At 36.2% G+C, this 27,341-nt stretch overlaps 1 long non-coding RNA gene across 1 annotated transcript; it reads left to right on the top strand.

The window, feature by feature from the left end:
* The first annotated feature begins 910 nt into the window (after positions 1 to 910).
* On the top strand, positions 911 to 27,005 carry LOC147651673 (uncharacterized). Its single transcript, XR_015273777.1, has 4 exons — positions 911 to 984; positions 19,316 to 19,489; positions 23,313 to 23,432; positions 24,264 to 27,005. It is a non-coding gene; the product is annotated as an uncharacterized LOC147651673 (long non-coding RNA).
* Positions 27,006 to 27,341: the final 336 nt, after the last annotated feature.

The raw sequence follows: 27,341 nt of genomic DNA, 5'->3' as shown, positions 1-27,341 counted from the left end.
AGGTTAGATGATCTTCATTTCCTGATGATCTGTGTTACTGATATCTGGTTTTCAGAATGTATAACCCTCCCAGTTAAGGGTTCAGCAAACTCATAATTTTTGACCCATTTCTGTTTTTGGTGTTTTATTCTATTAAAGATTTGGTGAATCATATACTCATTTTGTGGAGAAATAATTCCATTTATCACAAGAATTTGTGTGAATGGAACATGATTTCTTCCATGTTTGTGGAAACCAAGTCTAAAAGAGAACAATGAACACAGTCCCTGATATTCAGTTCTGTAGAAAATGAGCAACTTATGATGATATCCAAGCAGCCCCAAAGTAGTTTGCAGTACTACATTTACGAAGTGGAATTGCTTAAAGTAGTCACTACATTACAGAGAAAAGATAGAATACCTACTTAAATACTTCTAGCATAATGCTATAGATATGTTACAAAATGTCTCAGAAGAGCAGCTGGGGGATGCTTGTGGGGAGCATATGTATGAGCTTGAAGAAGCATATGTATGAAGTGAATTTTATTACAGAACAGATGTCAGATATGTTGAACTGTGATACAATGTAGATCATTTTATTGGCTTCCTTGTAAAAGATAGTTTTAAAAGAATACTGACTAATCTCTTCTTCTTTCTTGTACATTACCAAGGGAGAGAGATAAGTCAGTGACCAACTTCTTGAAGGGATGAAGAACTCCTTCAAGGTGAAGGAGGCCAAGAGAAAAAGGTCACTTTCCTTAAGGCAAGGTGACAAAAGACTGGAGGGGGGACATCCAGTGGTGGGTTTGGTTTGGGTTTTTTTAAAGCACTTGGCAAAGGGGCCCTTGACATTTCTTTCTTTCCTTTCTGAGGCCCTGGCTCCCAGAGGGATAAAAAAGAGGATGAAAAAGCTCATAGGAAACGTACGTGATCTTTATTGACCTGTGACTTTTGTGTAACCATGGCCTCTGGCATGTGACTCGATGTGCATTTCTTGTCAAAACAGGTAAGGGAATTGTGCACTGCCCTGAAGGAATGTATAGTGTATGTGTGTGTGTGTGCAGAGTGCTGAAAGGCAAGAGATTGATTTGAGGGCTGAGGTGAGAAGAGGAAGATACAGAAAAGTGTGAGAGGGAAAGAACTCTGTGAAATGAATTACTTTTGTTTCCTCTGTGCTGGTGGAGGATTGCCAGAGTTATTGACTTTTTTTCATACCAACCCAGTGTTGTTCCTCTTTCTAGCAATCAAAATTTTATATTTATTTTGATTCAGGAACCTTGTGGCTTGTGCTTTCCTTTTTCTCAATTTGTTGAAGTTTCTTAGGTTTAATAAATATCTCCATCCAGTATTTCTGTAATTATATGAAGTAATTGCTGTAGGTATACAACCTATGAAGAAAGATCTGATAGGTGATGTAAGATAAGTTGTACAGGAATAATTAGCCTTACGTGTGATGGCTGGAACAGTTCACACCTTTGAGGTAAAGAATTGTCCAGAGAGTTGGTACTGCTAAGGAGGACAAGGCAGATATTGTAGTTTTCAAAAGATTAGGTCAGCAATTAAACCAAGGAGTTGGGATCCCAATCTATCATTCCTGAGGGGAGGTGGAGCTTGGAAAGGGACAGGGAAAGTCTTTAAGCATCTAAGGCGGCACTGGCTGTATTTCGGGGTTAGCACCAGCAGCCCCATATCGTTGTGTCAGAAGCACAGGGATATTCAGGAAAAGTGCTGAAAATGTGCTGGGGCATCTCTGAGATCTGCCATCTAACCTACAGTTAAAAATGGGAGAAAAAATAAGGTGGCATTTAGGACAAGAGATACAAGCATATCTACAGATTTTGATATGTTGTTCCTAAAGCCCTCATTTTTGTAGGGAAAACAAAATAGGTGAGGTGAAACAGACTTGTACAGAAAACCTACAGCTAGATCTGGCAAACCTGCAAGATATGCAGGCACCTTCTTCCAGTTTTTGGGTCAATAGACACGTCAAGCAATGCATCTTTCTGCTTCGCTGGAGGCCCAATTCTCTTCTTAAGAATGAGTTTTCAGACAGCAAAAGCAAAATACAGTGAGGCACTGGGCACTTGGTACAGAGGAAAATGTGGGCCCTCTGCTCCCTAAATTGCCAGAAAGCTTCTTTGGAACTGGAACAAATAGGCTGTTTTTTTTCAGGTGGGACGCTCTGCAAAATGATGACCTATCAGCAAATTATCCATACACAGCTTCTATAGACTTGGAATAGCTCAAAATGATTCTTGAATATCTTGTCCGTGAGAGAGTCAAAACCTTGAGTAAGGCACTTCTAGTCAGGATTTCTGGGTAAAATGACAGAATAGATTGAGGCCAGTTTTGAGGATTTGACCTCAAAACACCTGAAATGAGGAATGATTTATTGGACAAGACTGGAGTGCTGAGTTTAGAGGAAGCTCTCACAAGAATATAATAGCAGTCAATTGCCATAAAGTCTGCTGGAATTATGTGAAAAGTAGATTGGTCTCTTTCAGTACAGTAAGCCTGAAAGAAGGCAGCAAGAAAGGTTCACAGAGATATTACATTCTCTTATGTTGGATTCTTGGTGTGGTTTGAGGTTTTTCTTTGGTAGGCTCAAAAATATCTGAAAATTTGAGGAAAAACTTGTGAAACTGGACTAAGGTCACAAGTGGGGATGAAGCCAAAGCTTCCTAAAATTATTGGATTAGGACTTCATACAGGGCACGCCCTCCTGTGAACTAATTGGTGGCCAGACTTGAATTAAAGAAAAAACATCAGTTAGATTAAGTGTCACAATATATGTCCTTTTGTGGTTTGGAGATTCATTTTGTGTTTTGCTTTGATTTTTTTCCAGCACTCACTTCATTATACTTCACAGGCCAACAATCTTTCCAAATCATGTAAATGATACTATGCACTTTTTTCTTGTATTTTAAATACCTGAGTTATTGTGTACCTTTTGGCTTAGAGGAAGAATGAGAAAAGAGAGCATTCAAAGGAGGATTTAGGAAATAGCTTTAGAAAATGAAGCATGTGAATAATATTAACACAGAAGTATTGTGTGGACCTTCTGACCTTTTTGAATGAGTCTTCTGTGTGCTGCTTTCTGAGATCTGACATTTTTATAGACCTTGTCAAAGAAAAAAAAAAGAAAGGATGAAAGTGGTGGGAGGGGGAAAGACAGCTCACTGGTCCCTACTGTAAAAAACACCATCCGATCCCTGTGAGGTTACTTTTCTGGTCTCACTTCATAGAAACATTTCACCAAAAAAAAGACAATTTCTCCTTGTTCTTCAAGCTGACTCCTGATCCCTCACATCAGATTTACCTAACTGTTTCATCCTGGGAGCAGTGAGATCAGACCTGAGAGTTCATGTCAGCAGCAGCAGTCTCTCTGCCAGATGTGCCTAAGGGGCAAACAACAAAGTGTTTGCAAGCTTTCAGGGGTTTGTTTTCCATATCTCAAAAACATCCTGAACACCTGACAGTAGCAGCTCTACGAAAGTGTCCCACAGAACAATCAATCGAAATTGGAAAATAACACATAAAACAGCTTTACTCCCACTGGTATTGCCCTCTGCCCAAGGATTCAAACTTAATTTGATGAACACTTTGAAGAATGATAATTCAAAGGGTTTTTCACTGCAAATATACTGAAGATGTATTTATAAATCAGAAATGGTTGTGTCTGCCCAGATTCTGTGCCTCACAAGCATCACCCCACCTCACAGAGTCAGGAACTCTGGCTTAGGTGTCTCTGTGCTTTATGAGCATGCCCTGCATTATGTGCCCGAAGATAAGGTATGCATAAGGCAAAGACCTGAACAAAAAATAAGTGATAGGAAGTTCTAAAAATAGACATGATGCCCCTCCATGAGTCTGCAATCCCCTTTAATCCAGTTAGGATTTGAAACCGGCATTTCCTGCAGTTTGATGTCTAAGCCATGCTACTCACTTCTCACAAAAAACATAATGAATATTGAGGGGTAATTCTTCATTTTTTAAAATAAGAACAGGCTCTTGCCAACCCTACAAGGCAGGTTTTATTCCTTGATTTGAAACTAGGAGGTGGTGGTAGACCTCCCATTTCTCAAGTCTCCCAGGTACTGGCTTACTGGGAATTGTCTCTCAGAATTTCTCTCCTATTAAAACTGTTTCACTTTGTGTAAACAATTAAATTTTAATTAAGCTGGGTGAAAAAAAAAAGGGAAGAGAGATTGACTCTATAGCCTGGTGGTTAAAGCAATCATGTGGGAAAGTCAAATTCAAGTCCTCCTTCATTTAATTATTTATACCAAATGGAATAATGTCAGCTGGAAGGAGTGAAAGATTTACCTTGGGCTGTGCTATTGTCTAATGGTTACAGCAGGCTCTCAGGAGGGTCACAAGCTGCACTTAAATCCCTTTGTCAGGCAGGGTAATGAACTTGGGTCCACAGAAGCCACCTACTCTAACTTCCAACTATTAAGCTGTTGGCAGGGGTGGAGTGGGAGCCCTTCTACCTTTTTAGTGTTAGTAGTGCCTGATGTTTTCAGGTTGTTATTGGTTTACTTTGGCAGATGTTCTTGTAGCTAAGATAACCAGAGCAATGCTTTGATTTTGATGCATGTGATGTTTGTTTGCTTTTAATGGTCATGGAGGGCTCCTCACCATCAGGACTTTACTGATTACGGGGTAGTTTGACCAGTGTAATTTAATTCAGGAACCATCTAAGTGCAGAGAAGAGAGTAAACATGTTTGAGGTTAGCTAATGACAGTCTGGCCAGCAGGAAGTTTGCAGAGCAATGGTTTCCACCCATTGTTCATTTTATGTGTTATAACAGAAGTGTGAACTCTAACAAACGTGACTTAGAAAATTCTGCACTTTGGGAAGTTAAATGCTTCCAGACCAGGAGGAAACATAAAAGGGCCTATAAAGATCTATTTTGGTCTTGGTCACTAAAATTACAATAATACATTAAACTCTATGTGAATATAGAATCTGAAAAGGTTTTAACTTCCTTCTTTTGCTGAAAAGCATCGTCGGTAGCTGTGTCACAAGCCTGAAATATGCAGCACCAGGCACATTTGAAGAAGTACCAACTGAAAATAATATTGCCTGAGCTCCTTTTAGTAGTATTTGGGTATAAAAATTTTCTTTCACTGAATCACTTCCAACATTATATTTCAATCTAAGAAAAGTTACTGCATTTTATATCCTACTGAGAAAACTATAAATGGTCCTTGGGAAATAGTCTTCATTTTAATTTGTCTGACAGAAAAATGCTATATGACCTTAAACTGTGCTGACTTTTGACTTCCAGAGTACTTTCTCCTCCCCACAAAATACCCTAGTTCACTCATTTTTACTGATCACCGTTTCATTTTTCAGCACGCATGACTGTATCATTGGGTCACCTGCCATTGTTACAGTAATGCATAACCCCAAGTATTTGGGACTTTTACCCACATGACAATAGCTCTCTTTATCTATTTAGTTATTTGTTTGTATTTTATGAAAACTGACATGAGAATTTTTATGCATCGAGTATTCTGAAAAAAATAACTGTAAGCTATTCTGGCACTTATATCCTTCAGAAAAACGTGTGTCCTTGAGATGGCCAGTGATTCCTCTGACTTCCCCAAACCCCTTCAAGCTGATTCCTATCCATAGTCCCACTTGCAATATTTCATGCATATGAAATGCATAACCTTTAAGGTAATCAATGGACGGCTAGACTTTAAATAAATAAATAAATAAAAGGAGGAAGGCTGTTAGCCCCATTCCATATGCTCAAAATTGATGGTGTTTCTTGGGCCAGCACTATAAACAATTTTCAGCTTTAACTGTGGTGTCTCATTTTGAAGATTAATGTCATAAGGAGAACTACTACTATAGCCAATAGTATTACAACATAACTAAATATCCCAGCACAAATCTACTTTGTTGGCATTTTAAGATCATCATTTTCTATGGTATCTCAGCTACCATATTTGGACTTCTCACCTGTTTCTAACAAAACAAGTGTATCCTTGTTGTATACCAGGGTAGAAATTATTGTAAATAAACCACAACAGAATAGGCCAATCTTATTTTATGAGATTTAGATTTTTAATGGGTTAATGTCCTGCTAAAAATACCAAAACAAAACACAAAAAAATCCCTACAAAAACCCACCACCAAAATAAGGAAACAGACAAAGTCAAAGTAATTGTGTAAAATTGTGTTATAAAAAAGTAAATGAAGATGTTTTGCTGTAAGATTGGAGAGAATAGACTACAGATTCCTCCTTAGCCAAGGATTTTTTATAGTTCAGACAGACCTGGACTATGGAATGGTATGTGTAAAGGAAGATCTCAGTGGCAGATGTGATATCCTTGGGAGAAATATTCCAACTACAATAAATTCAGGAAAGATTGTTGGAAGTCCCTGTCATAGAACAAGGATTTCCAAGAGCAGAAACAAACTGACATGCTATCTGTGCTTCCTTGATAATCACAAAACCAGTGCTTGCAGTGGCTTCTACTGGCTTCTGCCTCATTAGAAAGAACCTAACCTAATCCTCATATCAGAGTAGATCAAAAGTACTTACACATTTTATTATTCCACTGGATTTACTGACATTGTAAAGTATATTGTATGTTTGAATTGAAAATTCACTGGATACAAGTTTCTTTGGCAGGTGAAAGTTAAACAAAAAGAAAAACTTAACTGATGTCTTTAGATGATCATTAGGCGACCCTGGAGACAGATAATTTATTTTCTTTAGAAGGATACTGGAGATACTGTATTAACCTAAGCTTTTAAAAGTAAAGGCTAAACGAGGGAACTGAAGAGACATTCTTCTTTGACCAAAGCAGAAATGTATATTGCATGTCAAACACCTGCATATCAAAAGCCCTTAGAACATTGTCTTCACAGACAAGAAATGAACTGCTGACATTAGGACTATAAGTGCACAAGCTCACAAATCCCACCTGAACTAAACATAGTATACTACCTTGTACTTCTACAACATTTTCCTATCCAGATTACAGAATGTTTTATAAGCTTTAGTGATTGAAAAAGAGGCAGGACTGTGTAAACTGAAATCAATCGTATTCAGTTTATCTGTCTTCCCAAAATCCACTAAAAAATAATGTTAAAAAATGTTGGCAGAGAAACCAACAAACAGAGAATCTTGAATGGCAATTTCCTATCAACACATGGAATGATAATTGTCAGATATTGTCCACGCTGAACATCCCATTGACCCTTAAAAATAAATAGGTTTAAAAGCATTATGGTCAGGTATAATTACAGCCTGGCATTGCATAAGCCAGGGTAAGGGGTGTCAGACTCTTCAGATTTCCAGACGTAGATGCATTCCTACCAAACCTGCGAGTCCAGCTAAGCTTCATAGCAAGAATCACTACTTCGTATTTGGCGGTCTTTTCTACCGAGGAAAACATGAGCCCTTTCCAAAGGTCATAGCTGCAGTTTTGTGAGACTACACCTTGCATAACAGGAAATGGTTTGGTATTCTGCAATCTTTGTAGATCCCCATAACTGTAATGTGTGATAATGACAGTAAAATGAGCTTTTTCCAAGCAATCCTGTTAATGTGTTGGTAGTAATTAATATATTTCGAACTAAAGGAGAGCAACAAAAATATATAATGTATATGTAGTGAATTGTAATAGGAGATGTATTGAGGCTGGTGAAACATTTATCTACAGAAAAGTAAAAAATCAATTAAGTTGTTTTAGAAGTAAAGATTTTTTTTCAAGGTTATTAAGATATATGTAAGTAATCTAACTATTGTTAATAATACATTCTAACATTATATAGTGTGGTGCTTATGGCTCTAGCTAGTGAAATATAATCTGGTGTGCAAAACTTACGCTGAACTGAGGTACTCTCTTCCAAAAGGAAAATGTTTTCTGTTTTTTCTTCATTTTGAACAGCTACTGCTACTTTACAAGCGTTTCAATCCTTTCAGCTGAGTTTTATGTTAAGGCAGGCAGTAAGGCACTGACTTCTCTATATGTATATCTGTCTATAGGACAGAAACTTCAGCTCTCTCAGTCTACTTCCACTATGCCTGTGACTGATGAGAGAGCCACAGGAGCAGAAAACACTGCACACAGCTTATCTGTGTGCGTATTGTCAGAGCAGATAACAAAAATTGTGCATGTATTGCCCCTGGATTAAAATCTCTTTCAAGACATGGACACATGACACTGGATACACCTTCAGAGCAAAAATACTGCCTAGTGTTTGCCTACAGATCATTTAATTTGATAAAGCTGAGACAGCTGGTAAATTTGTTTGGAGATTTTGAAATAAAATGCAGATTTAGGCAGGAGATCTGAGTGATCTTAACTGCACTTTCTCTGCTCAGTGCAGTAAGGACTAGCTTGACGGGAAACCCCAAATTCCCCTGTTCTTCACTCTCTTTTTACACCTACAAGGATGCAGCCTCCTTGCTTGCCTTCTGTCAAAGACTGCAGTCAGAGTCTGGGTTTAAGTACTTTTCCTAGTGAATAATTTCTACATTAGCTCTTTTCTTTCTATAAGTCCATTGGGAAGCAGTATGCTTAAGGAAACATAGAGCTAAGGCTGCCAATTTGTTGATTTCTAGTTCCCCAATTGCTTTGCAAAATCATCAAATGGTGAAGCAGATAGATTTGTATCCAGGAGGTTCACAACTTACTTGCCTCTCACATATTCTATTTCAGTTCTCACCAAGTCATCAGAAATGCTCTTTCCTCAACTGAACAAAAAGAGTCTCTTAACACAGAAGTAATCTCATAATTTCTGCTAGTTTGTCCTAAATGTACATATTCACTAGTGAGCAAAAATTTTATTTATAACTATGCTGTCATTTATTAGTAAGTTTACTGACTTTAATTACTTCCCCTGAAATAACACCAAGGCTTCCACTTTGTTCTGTTTTCAAGTGTATAATAATGTAAAGTTGTATCGAACTATTAAAAATATTTAAGTAAAAAGAACCCTTAAATTTCTTTTTAAAATAAATCTGAATTTTTTTTTTTAAATGGTTAACAGGTGCACTAAGTTCTATTAGTGTAATGTTTTTTATTAGCAAAATATTGACTTTGGTCTGAAGGGAGAAGCACCAAATTTATGGGTACTAAATCTGAGGTCAAATTTCACAACATTTATGCAGTGACAGATTTTTACATTTATTGTTGAAGTACAATGAATGAAAAGTGATTCAGATATAAGGCTTCATTTTTGAGAAAAGAAAGGCAGGACAAAAGAATTGATCACCATCATTAATTGCTGATTTAGCTGTCTGATGCAATGAAAGCATTGAAAGGAATAAAAAGTATTATTTCCTACATTGTTTGAAATTGCATCACAGTCCAAATTTATTAATTCCATCTATTTCTGGATTCCATCACAAATTTTCACACTAGAAATATGACATTCAAAAAGGATAGATATATTTACTCCTTTTTGTCTGAAAACCTTGTGATATTTGCTGGGAATGTTACCTGCACAGCTTCTCACAAGACAGGTTTTTGACACTACAACTCACCCCTGTAGTTGGCATGAATGTGATCAAAGTGCAAACTAAACAGGTCTGAAACCATTGTGTGAATGATCATCCTACAACAGGTTTGAAGAGCACTAGTTTAAAATTTAATATTTACCAGTAGTAAAAGTTTGAAATTAAAAAGAAAAATGTGTATATGATGGTTTAAATCTCTTTGTGGGAATTTACATCAGAGTTATTGATTTCTGTATTAAAACACTGGAGTTTCACTTCACTTGCAAGACAAACAATGTGACTATACAAATTCATTTTGGAAAATAGCTAAGTAACCAAAAGTAACATAATTTTAAAAAATCAAGTATACAAAAATTCATACAATCATGTAACTAATCTTCAGATTCATGAGGGTAATACGACTCTTTCCACTGGCATAAAGATGAGACAAAATACTTAGCAAGAGTGAAAGCTTAATTAAACTCTAGTGGCAATATTTTGAAAAAAATAAAATAGAAAATAGTTCTATGAGGTGTCAGAAGACCAGTCAAGGAAATAGAAGTTTTTCTATGATATAGAGCTTCTCAAAAAACAAAATAATTCAAGTAACTGGTATAGACAACTTTTTCATAGACAGAAATTTGCACATTAACAGAAAAGGTTTGCCAAATGTTTCTGTGAAAAACTCAAACCTGGTATTATCAATCATTACTAAGTTGCAGGAAAACTTCAAACCTTGGGATTTTTGCCCTGCCAAAGAAATTTTTCACAAAGATATATTCACTGATTTAGGGAACTTGCATTTCCATTAGCTGTTCCCTGTTAGGTTCCCAGACTTGTCAGCCTGCCACCTTTCACAAATTACATTTGTGAATTAAAAACAAAAGCAATTCCTGCTCATTTCTTTTGCTGTCTGGAATACTATTATTAATTCCAGATATTATGCTGATTATTTGCATTACAGTAGTCAAAACAATGATGAGGTATTTCCCTTCAAAGATTGCATCTCATTCAAAACACATTTAACTCTTATGTTTTGAAGCATTTGCACAGACTTTTAACTATTGGAATTTCATGTCTGGCAATATTTTAAACAGTTGCATTCCAATGAAACTGCATAACCTGGAAATTCCAATACAGCTGAATAATCTGTTATCTGTTGAAAACAGCTTAATTTTAATATGCTGCAGTTGACTTAAAGGTTAAGCAACCTCTTAAAAGAATGTGAACTTGTGAATTAGGGAGGTCTTATACTCTCAGGTGGCATTTTATTCACCACAAGAAGTAACTGCTAATGAGCTCCCTAGCTAGCAAAAGCTAGATGTAAAATATGTAAAACTTGAAAGGTCTAGTGTTTCTGAAAAAAAATACTCATGAATTTGGTTTATTAGGTAAATTATAATAGATCAAAGAAAGGAAAGGTAAAACTGGGTGTCAAAAGCTGAAAATGGCCAGAGAATCTATTTTCTGATGTTATTTCATGGTCTACTCTTATTAAAGTATTTGGTTAATACAATTTGAAAACTGAGAATTACTTAATCTAAAATGTGTGTTGGATTAACATACATAAAAACCTCAGTATGATGCCTCAATGTGCCAAAGGACAGGCTCATTAAGTAGGAACCAATTTAATCTCTTTTTTTATGGTCCAAATCAAGCTCAAGAGTCCTGATTTGGAATATTTAGGCTAAAAAAAAATTTAAAAAATCTTTCCTTTAAGAGTTTATTCATGAGTAAGGGGAAACAGGATTTTAAAAGGAACCACAGAACATGCTCCAGCACACTGCACTAGAGAGGTAAATCACTGACAAGTGCAAGGGAAAACCTGAAAGGACAAAGTGCTCATAGGAACAGCCGTGTCTCACCCCCTGGGGCATAGTAAGCACTGCTGCTCTGAACACTAAGGTTATAATCGAGTCCCTAATCTTTCAAAGCACTGAAGGAATTATATAATCTCAAAACTGTTCTGAAAAGTATCTGGGCATCTGCAGAGCTTCTCCTTGATTCAGTGAGAATTAAGCAGCTTCAAAGGGAAGCTGGTGCTTAAAGAGGGTTGGGTGCTTAAATGGTTTGCTGCGGCCTCACCTCAAGTCCCAAGGGTGGTTTTGGACACCAAAATATAAGAAATGTATAAAGCTGTTAGAAAATGTGCAAAGGAGGGCTATGAAGATGAACAGTGTGGAGAGGAAGACACACGAGGAGCAGCTGAGGGCCCTGGGTCTGTTCAGCCTGGAGGAGACTGAGGGCAGAGCTCACTGCAGTCACAACTTCCTCGGGAGGGGAAGAGGAGCAGCAGGCACCGATCTCTGCTCTGTGGTGACAGTGACAGGACCTGAGGGAACGGCCTGAAGCTGAGTTGGGAGGTTTAGGTTGGATATCAGCAGTTTCTTCACCCAGAGGGTGGCTGGGCACTGGAACAGCTCCCCAGGGTATCACTGCACCAGCCTGACAGAGTTCAAGGAGAATTTGGACAGTGCTCTCAGAAAAATGGTGTGGCTCTTGGGGTGTCCTTTCAGGGCCAGGAATTAGACTTTGGTGATTCTTATGGGTCCCTTCCAACTCAGGAGATTCTGTGATTCTAATTCAGAAAATAAAATTACCAAAATGTAGTTGTGTGTGTAAATATTGATATTCCTATATATTTGTAAATTTCTATACTAAATTAATAATTATATTAATGTTTTAGCTAATTATAAATTTTGACATGAAAAGGAATGTAACTGTACAAACTAGTACAGTACTGTTAGATTCTTTTAAAGTATGGTTAGGGCCACCACCAAAGAGAGGCTTTGATGCATTAAAATGGGATTTCAGTCAATCACAGAGACCCAGAATGAAGAGGAAGGCACTGGGAAGCTGTAACTTATTAATCTTTATCTTACAAATATTTGCGTCTCCACATGCTTCTACTTTTTCCATCTGAAGTATTTACTCAACGTTCCAAGACATAAATTTCCTTCTTTTTAAAGTTTTTTAGTGATTTCTTCATATACTCAGTTGCACTGCTCATCCTGCAGCTCATAGCCTGTGCTGAACACTCTAGCATGCAGCACTCTTGTCCTGCAGACTGGCTCTATGACTTATGGAGAAGAGTTTTGTTTAGCTCCTTTCTCATTCTGAAGGTTAAATTTTCCTCTGCCCTTTCTTGGGGACTGTGCCTTAATTGGGCTGATTATATATTTCACATTACAGTTCCGGGATCAGAAACCCTCCAGGGAGTGATGCAGAATCTAAATTAGATCATCTCACCCTGACTGTGAAGTAGCAAATCTCAAAATCCCTTAAGCAGAGTGGTGTAGGCAGATGCCAACTAAATACATCTGTCCAGCTGCCTGTAGTCCAGTGGTTATGACACTCCCCAGAGAGACAAAAAAAAACATGATTTTGAAAGACTTCAGGGAAAAATAAGTGTAGAAATCAGGTGTTTTGTATGTGAAGAACACAGCTCAGGCTAATGTTTTATTAGAGGAGAGCTTCAAATGCACTTTGCGAGGTTCCTGCTCCTCCAAGAAATACCAACCACGTCTGAAAGTCCACAAGGAGTTTAACCTCCAGCCTAGAAGTAGGATATTTTTGCAGAATCCCCATTTGGGCCTGGGCAAATCCACAAGTTTAAGAAAACTTCCTGGAAACAATCTTGTGCCCTGTCACACTGGCTGAAATAACTTCTCCTGCTACATTTCAGTGAAGGGAGTGACAGTAGTGTTATGGGGATTAGGAAACTGCGCCGTGGGATTTGAGTTCCCGTGCTCTTCCTCAGGCAGCCTGTGGATCTGACTTCTGCATCTGACAGATTGCTGGAAGAAACAGAAAGCATTAATTTATGTTAACCAGGAGCTCTTGCAGCAGTCATAAATATTGTTTTAGATATAACAGATTATGCTGATCTACCACTGCTTTCTAGAATAGGTTCCTTTTATCTGATGCAAATTACAAACGTGTTCTTTTCTCTCAGTACCAGGGAGATACATACATAGTTTGATGAAAATGCACCCCATGGTAGATGGTATGAATTGATATGGAGGACTCATTGGAAGGTACTAATTATACAGTCTCCTTTTATGGATATGCCAGTGAAGCAGTAGTACATCTTTATAAAATGGCAAGAGAAAGCCTGCCACAGAAATAACTGAACATAAAGAAGTTCTATTTTCTCATATGATCTACTGACAAATAAGTCTGATAGCTAAAATACAGTGAGAAAAGTACTCCTCTGTTCTTGCAAAAAATAATTTTTTAAACGTGTTTTTTTTATAAATTTCCTTAAGTTTTTATATATTTCTATACATCAATTTGTTATATATCTGTATCTATTGAAAGGTACCAGAAACTTAAATGGAGTGTCCTATAAAAAAAGAATTAATTTTGAGATTCTAGGTTGCACTGCTTCTCAGGTTTTGTGTATCTTCCCACTTCATGCATTAGCAGCTGCTGATTGCTTTGGACATTATGCATCTCCATTATTTACATTACTACTCAATACTTGAAGAATCATGATTTATCAAAACTGATGAAAGAATACATCTGGGCTGCAAATGCAACAATGTGGTGATTTCCATGTGAGATAATTTGGAAATGTAGGGTATAAAATAGCTTTTTATTACTGCCAATTAAATGTAACAGCTGATGGGGAATTTTCCTTAGTTTACCAGTAATAAGGCTTCCCAGAGAGGTAACTATAGATCATGAACAGTTGGAAGCAGCTTTACATTTCTTTGGTTATTGATGGTTCTTGACAGTCAGTACAGACAAGCTGGCTTTAACTTTTTTTGCACAATATAAAAGTGAATTATTTTCTGCCACATTTTATCCCCAGCATCAGTATTATCCATTTCTGTTCTTCTATTTCTTCTTCTTTGTATCCTTCCTCATATTAGAAAATGGCCTAATTACAAGTTTATCCTATTCCAAGATGGCATATAACTCAGTGGCTTGGATTACATTATCTATGAATATTCTTCATTTCCCCAAACGTCTTCTGATGAGCAATTTGGCTTTCAAGGTGCTCAGTAAACTGATATTATTTGCATATACATTAGTCTCTAAGCTCCTCATCTAGGGAGTACCATTACTTGCATCACATGCCTACCACTTTAGACATCACTTTGATTTTTAGACTTTAATTACACAGCATATATTTCAAAATGTTTCTACCATTAAAGAAAAATGTTAAAAGATAATTGGGAATAAAAAAAATATGCACAGAGAAAGACAATGTAAGGTTAGCATATTTGTGGGTAAATGTCTGTTCTCAGTCAGCAACATCTGCAGTTTAATTAAACTCAACTGTTTACAGGTGTTTGCAAGAGAGAATAGATATGTATGTACATATAGAATTCAGCTGAAAAGATTTACCTTTGTAAAAAGTCATAAGCTTCTAGCACAGAGGCGTCTTTCTCTGTAGTCTTGTGATTAATGTTCAGGTTTCTTTCTGATATGTAAGGATGAGATGTTATCAGGGAAAAATCCACAAGAAAGCACTGTAAAGCAATAAGGAAGGAACACCAGCTGTGCTCATAAATTTAAACAGTTAGTATATCTGAAAAGCATTCTCCATCCAAAGTCTGGCATTACAGTTAGGTGAGTTTAGTGCATCAGACAATACAAAAGGATTTAATATGTGTTAAAGAAGGAAAAGTAAATACAAAAAAAAAAAAAGTCTTTTTAAAGATCAGAACAGCTTTAGATGTTGTGTGGATCAATAGTAGTCTCATCACAGGTAAAAGTTCACTAGATAGCGTATTGAGCTGCAAGTTCAAAATGTCAATAAGGTGTGCAAAATTTAAAACCAGGACACGTTGTAGGATAGTTCTACTTAACTTTTTGTTCTTGTGTTATAAATACTTCTGCTCAGCAGAGGTATTTGTGAAGGTTGACAAGAAACTAACACCACTAAATCATTTAAAGTTCATTTATTGCTCACTGTCTAATGATCTAGTCCAACAAGGAATTCTATAAATATACATGTACCTACAGAGATTTATAACTAGGTCAGAATGCTGCTTCCACATCTATTACTAATTAATTAGGTGCAAATAGCAAAAATACCTCAATGACAAAATCTATAATTTCAAAAGTCATGTTTTACTGTGGCTGTTCCAGCAGCACTTGAAAGCGCTCAGTTAAAGCAAAAAATGGAAAACTACTTGCAAATTCTCAATTTTAAAAACAAAATGAAAATGTAAAGGATTAATTCTTACAGACTGTACAGCACTCCACACAATATGTGTTCATTTCTGATCTCTAAACAATGTCTCTAACATTTAACCGAGTAAAGCAGATGATTAATGCTTCTGGTCATCCTGCAGCAATTCTATTAGACTGCCTCAGATTCAACAGATTTTTCCATGAAGCAAATTATTAGTGTTAATTTGAAGGGGAGGGAAATCATGGATGCTCTTTTTTATTATAGTTAATTTAATAACAGATTTAACCATGGCAAGAATCAAAATTGGTTTTGTTATTGTTGAATTTAAGTTATGAAAGGGACAATCAGTAGGACACAGCAACAATCAAATTTATTTGAAATCTTTTTAAGCTGTTGTGAGCCATATTTTCAGCCTAGTGATTCATGAAAGTCTTTATTACCCATAAGAAATATAATGCCTGCTTTAGACCTGTAAATGAACTGGTTTAGGACACTGAATTTTAACCAAGATTAGTTTTGAATGCTATGCTTTTTAATTTGTGTCAGAAAAATGATGACCAAACTAACTTCCTTTTAGGTAAGCCAATAGCATAGCTCAGATTTATGCTTGATCATATAATAAATTAATATTTTTTAAAAACTAAAACACAAGATGTTTACAGACACTGTCTAATAAATTGAGACACTTAAAATATTTTTTTTCTAGTCAGAAATACCTATATATATAAATACACATGCACATATAATTTATGAGGGTATAGAAGTTTTTATATTGCAGGTCTGTCCTCTAATCCTTTAAAAATACTCCACTTTTATGATTAGTGTTCTTGTTGAGAGGATTGACTTTTAGGTGGTCTATTCTTAGTTCTGTGGCTTCAACTGGACCAACAGTTACATTTGATTCTGATACTTGATGGCATCCTATTTTTTTTTCTGGAAAGTGCAAGAATAGGTTATGACTAAAATTTAAAGTTTGGGTTTTCATTTTTTGGGTTGTTTTTCCATTGTTAAAATATGATCAAAATATCCAAGCAACAGTGCCCAAATGATTTGAATTTTGTTCCACATGTAATGGCCGAAGAAAAGAAGAGGTTTTGTGTTTATTAGTAAGTTAATGTCAGCACTTTTGAGTTTTTGATTGTCAATGAATATGCAATGTGGGATAATTAAGCAATAATGTAGTGTGCAGAGCTCTTTGTAACAGGATGAAGTCATGATGAAGATGAGCAGAGTCAAGGGATTTAAAGTTAAAGCAGAAAGCATTTTTCACCTAATTTGCATTCAAAAGAAGTTTGCTATAATGCCAAATTAAATGATGTGAAAAAATAAATGAAAAAGCAACTTTTAAATAAACTTAGTTCATATAAAGTTTAACTAAGGTGGCTATTGATTTTTACACATTCCTTATCTTTTATTTTACCAACTTCTCCACTGCAGTATTGTATCCAGTTCAGTAGGGAATAACAAGAGAAAGAGCAGGGCAGAGCTGTGACTGTGCAGGGGATAACTTCTACCTTTTAATTCCAAATTAACATTGAAAACAGTTCACTAGAGTCTCTTTTTATTCTTCTTGGGAAAATTAAATCTTTCAATGCCTCTAACAACCCAGAACTTACTGGAAAACTGATGTTTCAATTCAGGCTAAGTAAAATGAATTGCTTAATAGAAAGTGGCACTTCCTAGTGTCTTGGTAATGATAAGAAATCATCTCTTCAGCAGGGGCTAGCCTGGTCAGAAGCAGTGGCATGATTGAGGAAAGCATTGTCTTCCACATAGGCTATGTTTTAATGCCCAGTGCCCCTGACTCCAGTGCAGTGCAGGTCTGGAATTGCCATTTTCCAGACATTTTCTATACATTTGCTGTAAAAAAGACTGAAAAATTCCATCTTACATTAAATGAATGGGAAATGAATGAGGAGAACAAAATATGAGTGGTCTTAAAATCATACATGTCCAGCCCCTTAGAAGTGTGTTATCAAGCAGGTAATTTGAGTAGCAGAGCCTGGTGTGACTGAGGAGCAGCAGAGCCATGCTGAGCCACGGTATGAGATGCAGCACTTCAGGACTTTGTGGTGGCTTTGAGTACAGTCCATATCCAGATATACAGTTTTTCAGCCAAAAGTAAAAGAAGTTCATTTAACTGCAAAGGTCCAGAGATATGTAGCTGTACCTATACGAAGAAAAAAAAATAGTACTTTTTTTTAATATAGTAAAATTTTAGTAATCAGCCTGAAATGAGGAGATATTTTTATTGCACCGAACTAAGGAAAATGTGATTTTGGTTTTCCAAAATGTTTTGACTATGGAAACACAGGTCAATGTTTCAAGTTGTCAGAACAATATCATCCACAGCAGTCTGTATCTGATGGCTGAAGACAAGCTTTTTCAAGGTAAATGAGGGGAGTTTGCCTTATCCTATGTTTTCAGTGCTGTGCCTCCTTATATTCAAAGGCAGAGAATTCACTGAAAAGAGAGCTCATGGAAAAAAGCAGCAATTATTTCCCCTAAGGCTTGCCTGGGAGGGAAATGATGAAATAAAATGAATCCATAGATTGGTTGGTCTAGAGGAACAAGGAGCAGTAGGAAAGAGAACTCGAAGGCAGAAATGTCATCCATGTGTGAGGATGGTGGGATCTCTTCCTTATGCATGGTTCATTCTATTTTTCCCTTGTTCCTTCTTTGGAAAGACATCCAGGTAGTGCATTTTTTCCCATTTGGATCAGTTTTATCATTACCAACACACTGAAATGTGGCAGAAAATTATGCTATTTGCAACTGCAATAGCTGAGAGCTTAGATAAATGCCTTATTTTAGTACACAGAGATAGTCTAAAATGTAATATTCTGAAAAAAATAAAAAATTACATTTCCAAATTAAACCAATGATAGAACCAAGTCTGGTTTAGAAGGTGAAATAACTTTTTATTGTACCTAGCAAGTTTTTTAAAAGGTCTAGAATGATCTGGGAATGTTGCAAGCTGCTTTAATATTTGAAACATACTGACTTGGATTTGTGATCCGTTTACCCAGCCAGCTTCTCAGCTGTAATATTCTGCATAATTCAAATGAATTTCAAAAAACACTTCTTTGTAGGGTGTTCTAGGCATTTGCATTCATTCTGTCAGTCACTAATACAAAAGTGTGGGTTTTGTACAAATTTGGGTTCCACAACTGCAACTGCAACTTGCTCTCTCAGATTAACAATGTGATCCATCATCCTACAGCATCTTTTCCAGAGCAGTGTCTTACATGATGGCTTATTGCTGGTTTGCAAAGAAATGTGAATGGTACAGAAAATGTAATTTACTTTTCTCTCTTGGACTGAATTTATTGTTTACTAATTGGAATGTCATGTGCAATGAATTACTCAACAAAAAGGATGGTCAAAAGGAATGTCAGTAATGAAAAGCAAGGAAACACACAGGTAATTGTGTGTGCATCTGAGTGTGTCTGAGGGTCTGTGAGTGTGTATAAGTGTGTGTGTGTGAGAGTGTCACTGTGTGCAAGTGTGTGTGTGAGTGTGCAAGAATGTGTGTGTGTGTGTGAGAGAAACTGAGGCAGACAAAGGAACAAGAAACAGAATATCAAACTGAGGGATTGAAGCACTGGATACTTGTACCATTCAAAACAGAGAATGTTCTCACATGCACTTTTTAAATAATGTATCAAGAATGCATGCTGAAATTTTCTTTGTTTCTTCTCCCTTCCCTGAATGTCTAGATAGTGCTGATTCACGGCTGGAGAAAACCATCTTGTCTTGCAAGAGGAGCTCTTATGTTACCTTAAAATTGAAACCTATTCCTGCATTCTGAAATAAAACCATATCCCACTGAGAAACTGTTACATATAGCTGTGACAAAAATTTGGCTAAAGACCTTGGAAACTGGTAACCAGGTATGTAATGTAAAATTTTTAACCAAATATGCATAGTGTACCTAAATGTCCCATTTTTTCATATGTTTTCATTTGCTGTTGTAAGATTGAAAATACATACTAAAGTTCCAGTTATCAATGGTTTGCTTATAAAGAGGATGTGTAGTTTTGTTCAATATTATCATTTAGGAGCCAGGACATTGCAGTTACCTACTGGCATTGAAGGAAATTAAAATATGTGAGGTTTAAAATTCAAAGCTATGAAGACAAGAAAAAATGGTCTGAAATAAATGAAACAGAAGAGCAATGGGGACAGGTGAAGCACTGTAAATGTGGGCAAGAATGGAGAACAATGAATTATGAAAAAAATATTCAGGAAAAAAACACTGAGGTTTATCATTTATCACTGTTGAACATCAGACAAAATATCATGCTTTATCAAATATGATATCTCATACCTGGGAATTAAAAATAGCAGCAGATGCCAAATCAATATAAGTTGTTTTTTATTTTCCTGAAGAGGTGTGCAGGTTGCATGCACTATTTTAAATCAAGTCTGACTTTTTTTCTTTTAATGTGGTGACTGGTCTTCCCATTGTCCATTTTCTATTCCTCATGCCTCTAATCCTTACAGCCTGGTGGGACTAGGCGGAGATTTTAACAAGTAGTTCTGCTGAGCCAAACCAAACCAAACCAAACCAAACCAACCAAACCAAACCAAACCAAACCAAACCAAACCAAACCAAACCAACCAAACCAAACCAAACCAAACCAAACCAAACCAAGCCAAGCCAAACCAAACCAAACCAAACCAAACCAAACCAAACCAAACCAAACCAAACCAAACCAAACCAACCAAGCCAAGCCAAGCCAAGCCAAACCAAACCAACCAAACCAACCAACCAAACCAAGCCAAGCCAAGCCAAGCCAAGCCAAGCCAAGCCAAACCAAACCAAACCAAACCAATCAATGAAGTTTTCAGCAGTTGTTAACCAGGACTTTACCTGTAGGGTGCTCAAGGTAGTGCTCCAGCTGTACTCAGAAACAGGATCACCCCAGCTGGAGTACTGTGTGGCCAGTTCAAGGAACTGAGGAAGAGAGAAACAAGAAAGCCAGAGTCCTTATGAATAGCTGAAAAACTTGGTTAAAGGATGTACACGATGGCCCTCAGGCACAGAAAAAGCCAAAGTACAAAAAAATGGAATGAAGTGTTCCACTTCTTAGACAATAAGATGGAAAGTAATGGACTTGAACTGCAGCAATGTACATTTAAGTTAAATGTTAGGAAAAACTTCCTAATGGTAAATGTTCTTTTATTTTTTGTACTCAAACAGTAAGAAATCTTCCCAAGATTGGCTCAATTCTACTCTGATATTGTAGCATGAAATTAGAGCAAAAAAGCATCTTCTGATACCACAAGGTCAGCCTCCTAAAAATGCCTTAAGAACTGCCCTGTCCTAAACACAAGCATAAAAAACCCCCCAATAATCCCTTTAATAGCTTTGATTAATTATTTTTTTTTTTTTTTAAATCTGTTACTAACAATAAGGGAAAAGGCTGAGGTTCACAAAAATATTCAGAAATATCCATTTCAAATACATTGTCTCATTCTCCAGTCTAAGAATAAATTCTTCAAGATTAGGGATGACACACAGCATAATTAATACATAAGGAAGAGGAAATTCTAGCCTTCAGTTATAGAATCATAATCAATGCATTAGTGTGCAAATCCCAGTATGTTAAAAAGTATAGTTTAAACTACTTTGGGATTATTCTAGCTAAAATGTACATGAGAAATGTAAATCATCATTAAAAAAAATTATTCCCTACTTCACTAAACATGCAGTTTGTTGTTTTTAATTTTAATTACTTTTTAATAAAGTGTAATCACCCTGAAAGATGTTATATTGATATCTGAAGAGAAAGAAGATCTTTGTTTGTCTACAAAAGAACTGCAGGACAGGAAGAAGAATACTTTTCAGAGTCTCAGTCTGATTTAGGAGATGACTTAGAAATTGTCTTTGCTGAGACTGGAAGCAAAGAGGATGGTGCTCCTTGATTTGGGTTTGTGGAGTCTAACCAACCACATAGAATAAAATCAAAGCATTTTATGAAATTTCATGACCCATCACTTTTGAATTATATTGCATTCAAAGAGCACCAAGGAGACAAAATGATAATTATTTAATTTTAATGGGTTGTAAAATTATTTTATTTACTTTTTTTTTTTTCCATTTAATATTTCTCCACTGAGAGGAGTGGTAGCCACCATTTAATATCCTCTGCATGCTTTTCAGTCTTATGTTCAGGTTTAACACCAAATAAGATGAAAGATAGCTAAATGCTGTGGAACAAATCTACAGCAAATGTCAATCATCACACTGATTTTACATCAATTTCATACTTGAACTATGCATAAAGAACTGAAACCTCACTACAAATCTTCTTATATATTTAATATTTCAAGACTGAATATAATTTAAGTTGTTTGACTTTCAGCTCACAAAATCTCGGTACCATAAATATTAAAAGTGTTATAAATATTGATTTTAAAATATTTGGTTTTCTGTAAATATAATAGATGTAATATATTTTCAGTAAAACATCTGTTAAAAAATGAAGATCTGCTGTTCAAAACTTTTGAATAGATGTTACAAGAAGTGATTTTTATATAGACCTCTCTCTGTTCAGGGAAGCTTGTATCAGTTTTTCAACTTAAGCAAATCTATAAGTTGTATAGCAGAAAAAAAAGCATCTAAGCAAGACAGATTTTCTGTTTGCTTTCATTCTATCCTCAGAGTTTCTCTAGTTCTCTCTATCTATTAAAATTTTAACATTTGAAACTGCTAGTGATTTTTAAAGCAGGAATCAAATTCACCACTTGAACTGGGATGTCAAAGAATATTCCCACTCCTTACAAAAGGCTAGTGTTAGCAAATGATAGAAAAAACCTTTCTGTTTATGGGAAAGAGGCTTTTGTTAAGGTTGAATCTACATTGGTTTTACTAGTGTTAATTGTAGAGAGTGTTTCAATTAAGTACAGACAATCATTTTAAAACCAAAGATATTGCATATTTTCAAGCATGGTGGGTGCATGAAGGCACATAAATATTTTTAATAGTGTCTGCATAGGGAAATAATGAGGAAAAATAAATTCTTAAAACAAGAAACCATACTTGGTTCCCACACCCATGGTCCATTTTACTTATGTGGACTGCCCATGTTAGAATTATAGATAAAACTATGAAAAAAATGGAAGTCAGAAAGTTATCACAATTATGTTGTTCATGTGGGGACTGGAATCAAAAATTGACATGGTACTACCTGTGCTGAGGTCTGTCTAAAATGTGAATATTAGTAGTGAACAAAGAAGTGTCAATTCTTATTGTCCTGCTTATCTAGAGGATTACCTTGACTGACAGAAACATGTGACAGTGAAAATGCCTCAAGATTCCCTGATTACTTTTTCCCCTCTTTTGTCAGGAAGAGTTTGATAAATGAGATAAGACATTGAAACTGAAAATTCTGGTAAAGCTACTTTTCTAGTCACAAAAAAACCTGTACAAAACCAATCTAACTGGAAGCACAGTATTTATTACTGTTAATATCTTTTGAGGACCTGTGCACATGACAAATTTGATTAAAGAAAGGTTTGTTGGTAAATATATGCTGAAATCTGATTGTGTGGTGTCTGAGAGCAAGGCACAACACCACAAGAGTATAAATAAGATTAAGTGGAAGGTCCAAGGGGAAAAGTACGCACAGTAATTGATTAAATATATAAAATTGAAATATTTGCTTGCTGGATTTATTTTCTAACAATCTAATGTTTTCTCTCTCTAAGTAAAGGATAATCAGTGGCCATGAAGAGGAACTGGATCTAATTAATGAAATGACTACTCCATTTCCCAAACATTCAACATCAGAAAGCAATGTGCTATTGATAAATGTGAAATGTGTTCAGGTCTGCTGATCAATTCTCTCTTTTAGATACTTACAAGAGCTTTATGTTCCGTAGCTTAAATTAACTTTGCCCATCCAAACTGGATGAGTTGTTTAATGTGGTTATAGAGTGTTTTCTGAATTGCTATGTTTGTATGCAAATAGTCATTAGATTCCATTCCAAAGGGATTATTAGCAAAGCTTGTGTCACTTGCACAGTCACAGTTGCTTTGAAATAATCAGGAATCTAGGGAAATATTTAACCTTTTCTTCAAAATAATTGATTTTACTGAAATTACTGATACTTTGCTATGTTGCAGCCTGTTATTTAGATAACTCCAGTATTGAGTAATTGAAGTGACACATTGCAACTAGAAGAGTTAAAACCAGCAGATTGTACTGATGGAAAAAAATAGTTTGACTCTTGGGCAGTTTGCTTCCCTGGTTTGTTTTGGGCTTTTGAGGGTTTTTTTGTTTTGTTGCATTTTGTTTTGGGTTTGTTCTGTTTTGTTTTGGTTTGGTTTGGTTTAGTTTGGTTTGGTTTGGCTTTGGTTCGGTTTGGTTTGGGTTTGGTTTGGTTTGGTTTGGGTTTGGTTTGGGTTTGGTTTGGTTTGGTTTGGTTTGGGTTTGGTTTGGTTTGGTTTGGTTTGGTTTGGTTTGGTTTGGTTTGGTTTGGTTTGGTTTGGTTTTGTTTGGTTTGGTTTGGTTTGGTTTGTTGGGGGTTTTTTGTGTGGTTTTATTTGTTTGGTTTTTTGCTTGTTTGTTATTGTTTGTTTTTGTTAGTTGGTTGGTTGGTTGGTTAGTTGGGTTTTGGGGTGAGGTTTTTTTTGTTTTTTTGTTGGTTTTTTTTAAGGGGAGAATGGATTAAATGCAGGAGAACTGAGCTGCTGTGTTCATTCACTGACTGATGACCTGTATCCACTGCTCAGTTGTGTTGCACCACCTCACTCCACTGCTGGCAAAGCAGAGCACTGTGCACAGGCTTTGTGCTGGACTGAGCACTGGAACAGGTTGCTCTGAGAGGTTGTGGAATCTCCCTGACTGGAGAAATCCCATCTGGATGCAATCCTGTGCCGTGTGCTCTGGGATGACCCTGCCTGAGCAAGAGGTAGGGCCATATCACCCACTGTGGTCCCTTCCAGCCTGACCCACATGTGATTCTGTGAAATTATATCCCCCAAAGGTGTGTGCTTCTCAGTGCATATGTTTATATATGTGTATTAACTATTTTCAACATTAACATCTACCAGAAGGTGTTCTGATAGGAATAGAAAGGTCTGGAGGACAGAGAATAGCCCGTGAATGATTTACATCATATCAAAGCAGCGTGACATTTGGAAGCAAAAGATTTTAGTGGGAGACTATGAGTAGTGAAATATGCCTGATGTCCAAGGGTGGAAATATCATATCAATTTCCTTCACTTCTGACTGGGAGCAGCTTTTATCTCAAGATCCTTTTTTCTCTGATGCTCAGATATCCTCATACCTGTTTTGAATTACTGCAGCTATTACTGAAGGTACATGTGACATCTTGGACAAAATAAGAGTTGGATGGAAATAATTAATAGAATATAATTAAATTATAGAGCTGGATTAGGATGTGATTTTATGGACATCTGGCACAGGATTTAAGGAGTTTAATGTCATTTTTGTGTTGCAAGTTTAAGCATAATAAAAGGCCTCTGCAGCTGCGCTGAGCTTCTCAAGTATTTGTATTTTGATCATCAAAATAAATAGATGCAGTACATAACAGCTACAAGCAAAAGATGGGCCAGCAGCAAAAAGCTTAAATGCAGTTTTGTAGACATATTAATGGGGTTTAGGAAGTTTCTGGTGTATTGAAATGTTTCACCTCAGGGAGACTTAGTGGTCAATATTTATCAGAAATTAGAGTATCTCCATTCAAAAAATCCTGTGTCATCTCCTTGTGAATGAATCCTTTTTATATCAGATTGCTCCTACTCTGAAGGATTCTCTCATCAGCATCAGGGACTAATAAGAAGTCTGTTTGGCTGCCACATCTTCTCTGCAGCTCTGTACACAAGAGCCTCACCTGAGATCTGTCTCAGCTGGGTTTTTTGGGGGTGATCCAGAATTGTTTATTAAATTATCACTTCAATCTAGTTCGGAAAAATAGTTTCCATACACCTTCTTTTTAATTTACACTTAATTATTCACACAGCATCAGTTCCAAACAAGTACTTGAACTTAAGATAGTACCATTGCTTTAAGTTGTCTGTTTAATTTAGTAACAGACACAACAAAGGGAAAATATGTTTGGGATTTCTGATTGATATTGTACAAAATGAGCTGTCATTTTTATTATACACCTTAAGGCTCATAGGTTAGCAGAGTGATCTCAAGTTTGTCACTAAAGAAAAACAACTCTCTTTAAAAACCTGCTTTGTTCATGGTCTGTAGCTGGTTGGACATTTGGATGGTTTAAAAGGAGTCCATTTAATTCTCCGGATACAATTATATACAGAAACACTATTCATCAAAGCTTCCCTGGGTGGTCAGTCTACAGTCATAAAAACAGAGCTACCACTTATAATAAGAGATAGAGGAAAAACTTCTCCCTTGCCCTACAGTGCACACAGCCAGCAGAGCAAGGCTGCTTTCCTTATTTGCCTGTATTTGACACCAAATTCTGCCCTGCATTGACTAAATGACCAGACCAACAGCAAAGAAAGACTCAAGATCTGAAGTATTCATGCAGGGTGAAATAAAGTGAAAAGAATCAAATTATCTATGCAAGACTTTAACTCCTAAACTCCTTAACTGCTAGGAGCTCTCACAACATAGATATTTCTCAGTCCACCCTCCAGGAGATGAACTGCTGCCAAGTTATCCTTAATTATCTGGATCACACAGTTTGCTGCAGTGTATGTCCTTGAGCTGCTCTGAGGAGATGCAGAGTCATAATAAGCTTTACTGTAACACGTGTTAGGAAGGTGGTGCTTCTTCCCTGGAATGGAGAACAATCTTTTTATCTGCTGACCAGGAAATGTAAGTGGAACATCTGCAACCTAACAGCTGTTGAATGTCACTTTGGCTAGATCAAGGGCTTAAAATGTGCTTCAGTAATCTGCTGCAGCTCTTACTTTTAGAAAGTACATCTGTGCTGACAGTTTTTCCACCAACATACTCCCAATACGTGTTAAAATGATAAACAAACTAGCTTAAAATCAAGGTGATAATGGAAGATACTGGAAAGCTCAAAGATATTTCAAGTGGAAATGATACTTGCATAACCCTTCAGTATAATTAATGGCTTTAGAAGAAAAGTTTCTCTCAAACCCATAAAGCTGTCTTCTGTAGTGCCTTTGTGATGCACCTCAGCAAGACAGAGTTGTTGAGGTGCTGCCTGTTTGAGCTGTATAGAATATTTTGTTTTGTGATCACCTGAGCATTTTGCATTTATCCTTTGAAGTTTTAAATGCTGTCTTGCCAGGGGATAATAGACATTAAATTTATACTCATCATATAGAACCCAGTAAAATAGCTGGCAAAATCAGTAGGGGGGCTTCTGTTGATTTAATTGTTCTTATTTTAAGATCACAATAAACTACATGCAGCAACTAAGCCATCAGATTACTAATAATTACTTTTCTTGTAATTATTTCAAGGATAACTCCTTTGTATGACATATATTGATTTTATCTGTTTCCTAAATGATCTTTTTCTATTTAAAAGTGATTAGAAATTTATTTACCAATGCAACCATGCTGTGAATGGCATATTCTGAAGAAGAAACATTGCTAGGTTGTACTGGGAAATATCATCACAGCTTAAAACAGAATGTAGTAACAACTATCAGTTCAAGCAAGGGAAAAAAGATACAGTACATCAAACAAGAAAATTATTTTTATCACACAGTGAAAATACATCACTTAGAAAAAGAGGTATTTCTTTTTAATATTAAATTTCT

The sequence above is a fragment of the Cyanistes caeruleus genome, chromosome 9 (genome assembly GCF_971803275.1).
Source record: "Cyanistes caeruleus chromosome 9, bCyaCae1.hap1.1, whole genome shotgun sequence".
NCBI classification, from domain to species: domain Eukaryota; kingdom Metazoa; phylum Chordata; class Aves; order Passeriformes; family Paridae; genus Cyanistes; species Cyanistes caeruleus.
Note: the sequence above shows the minus strand (reverse complement) of the source record. Positions and strands in the feature narration are given on the sequence as shown.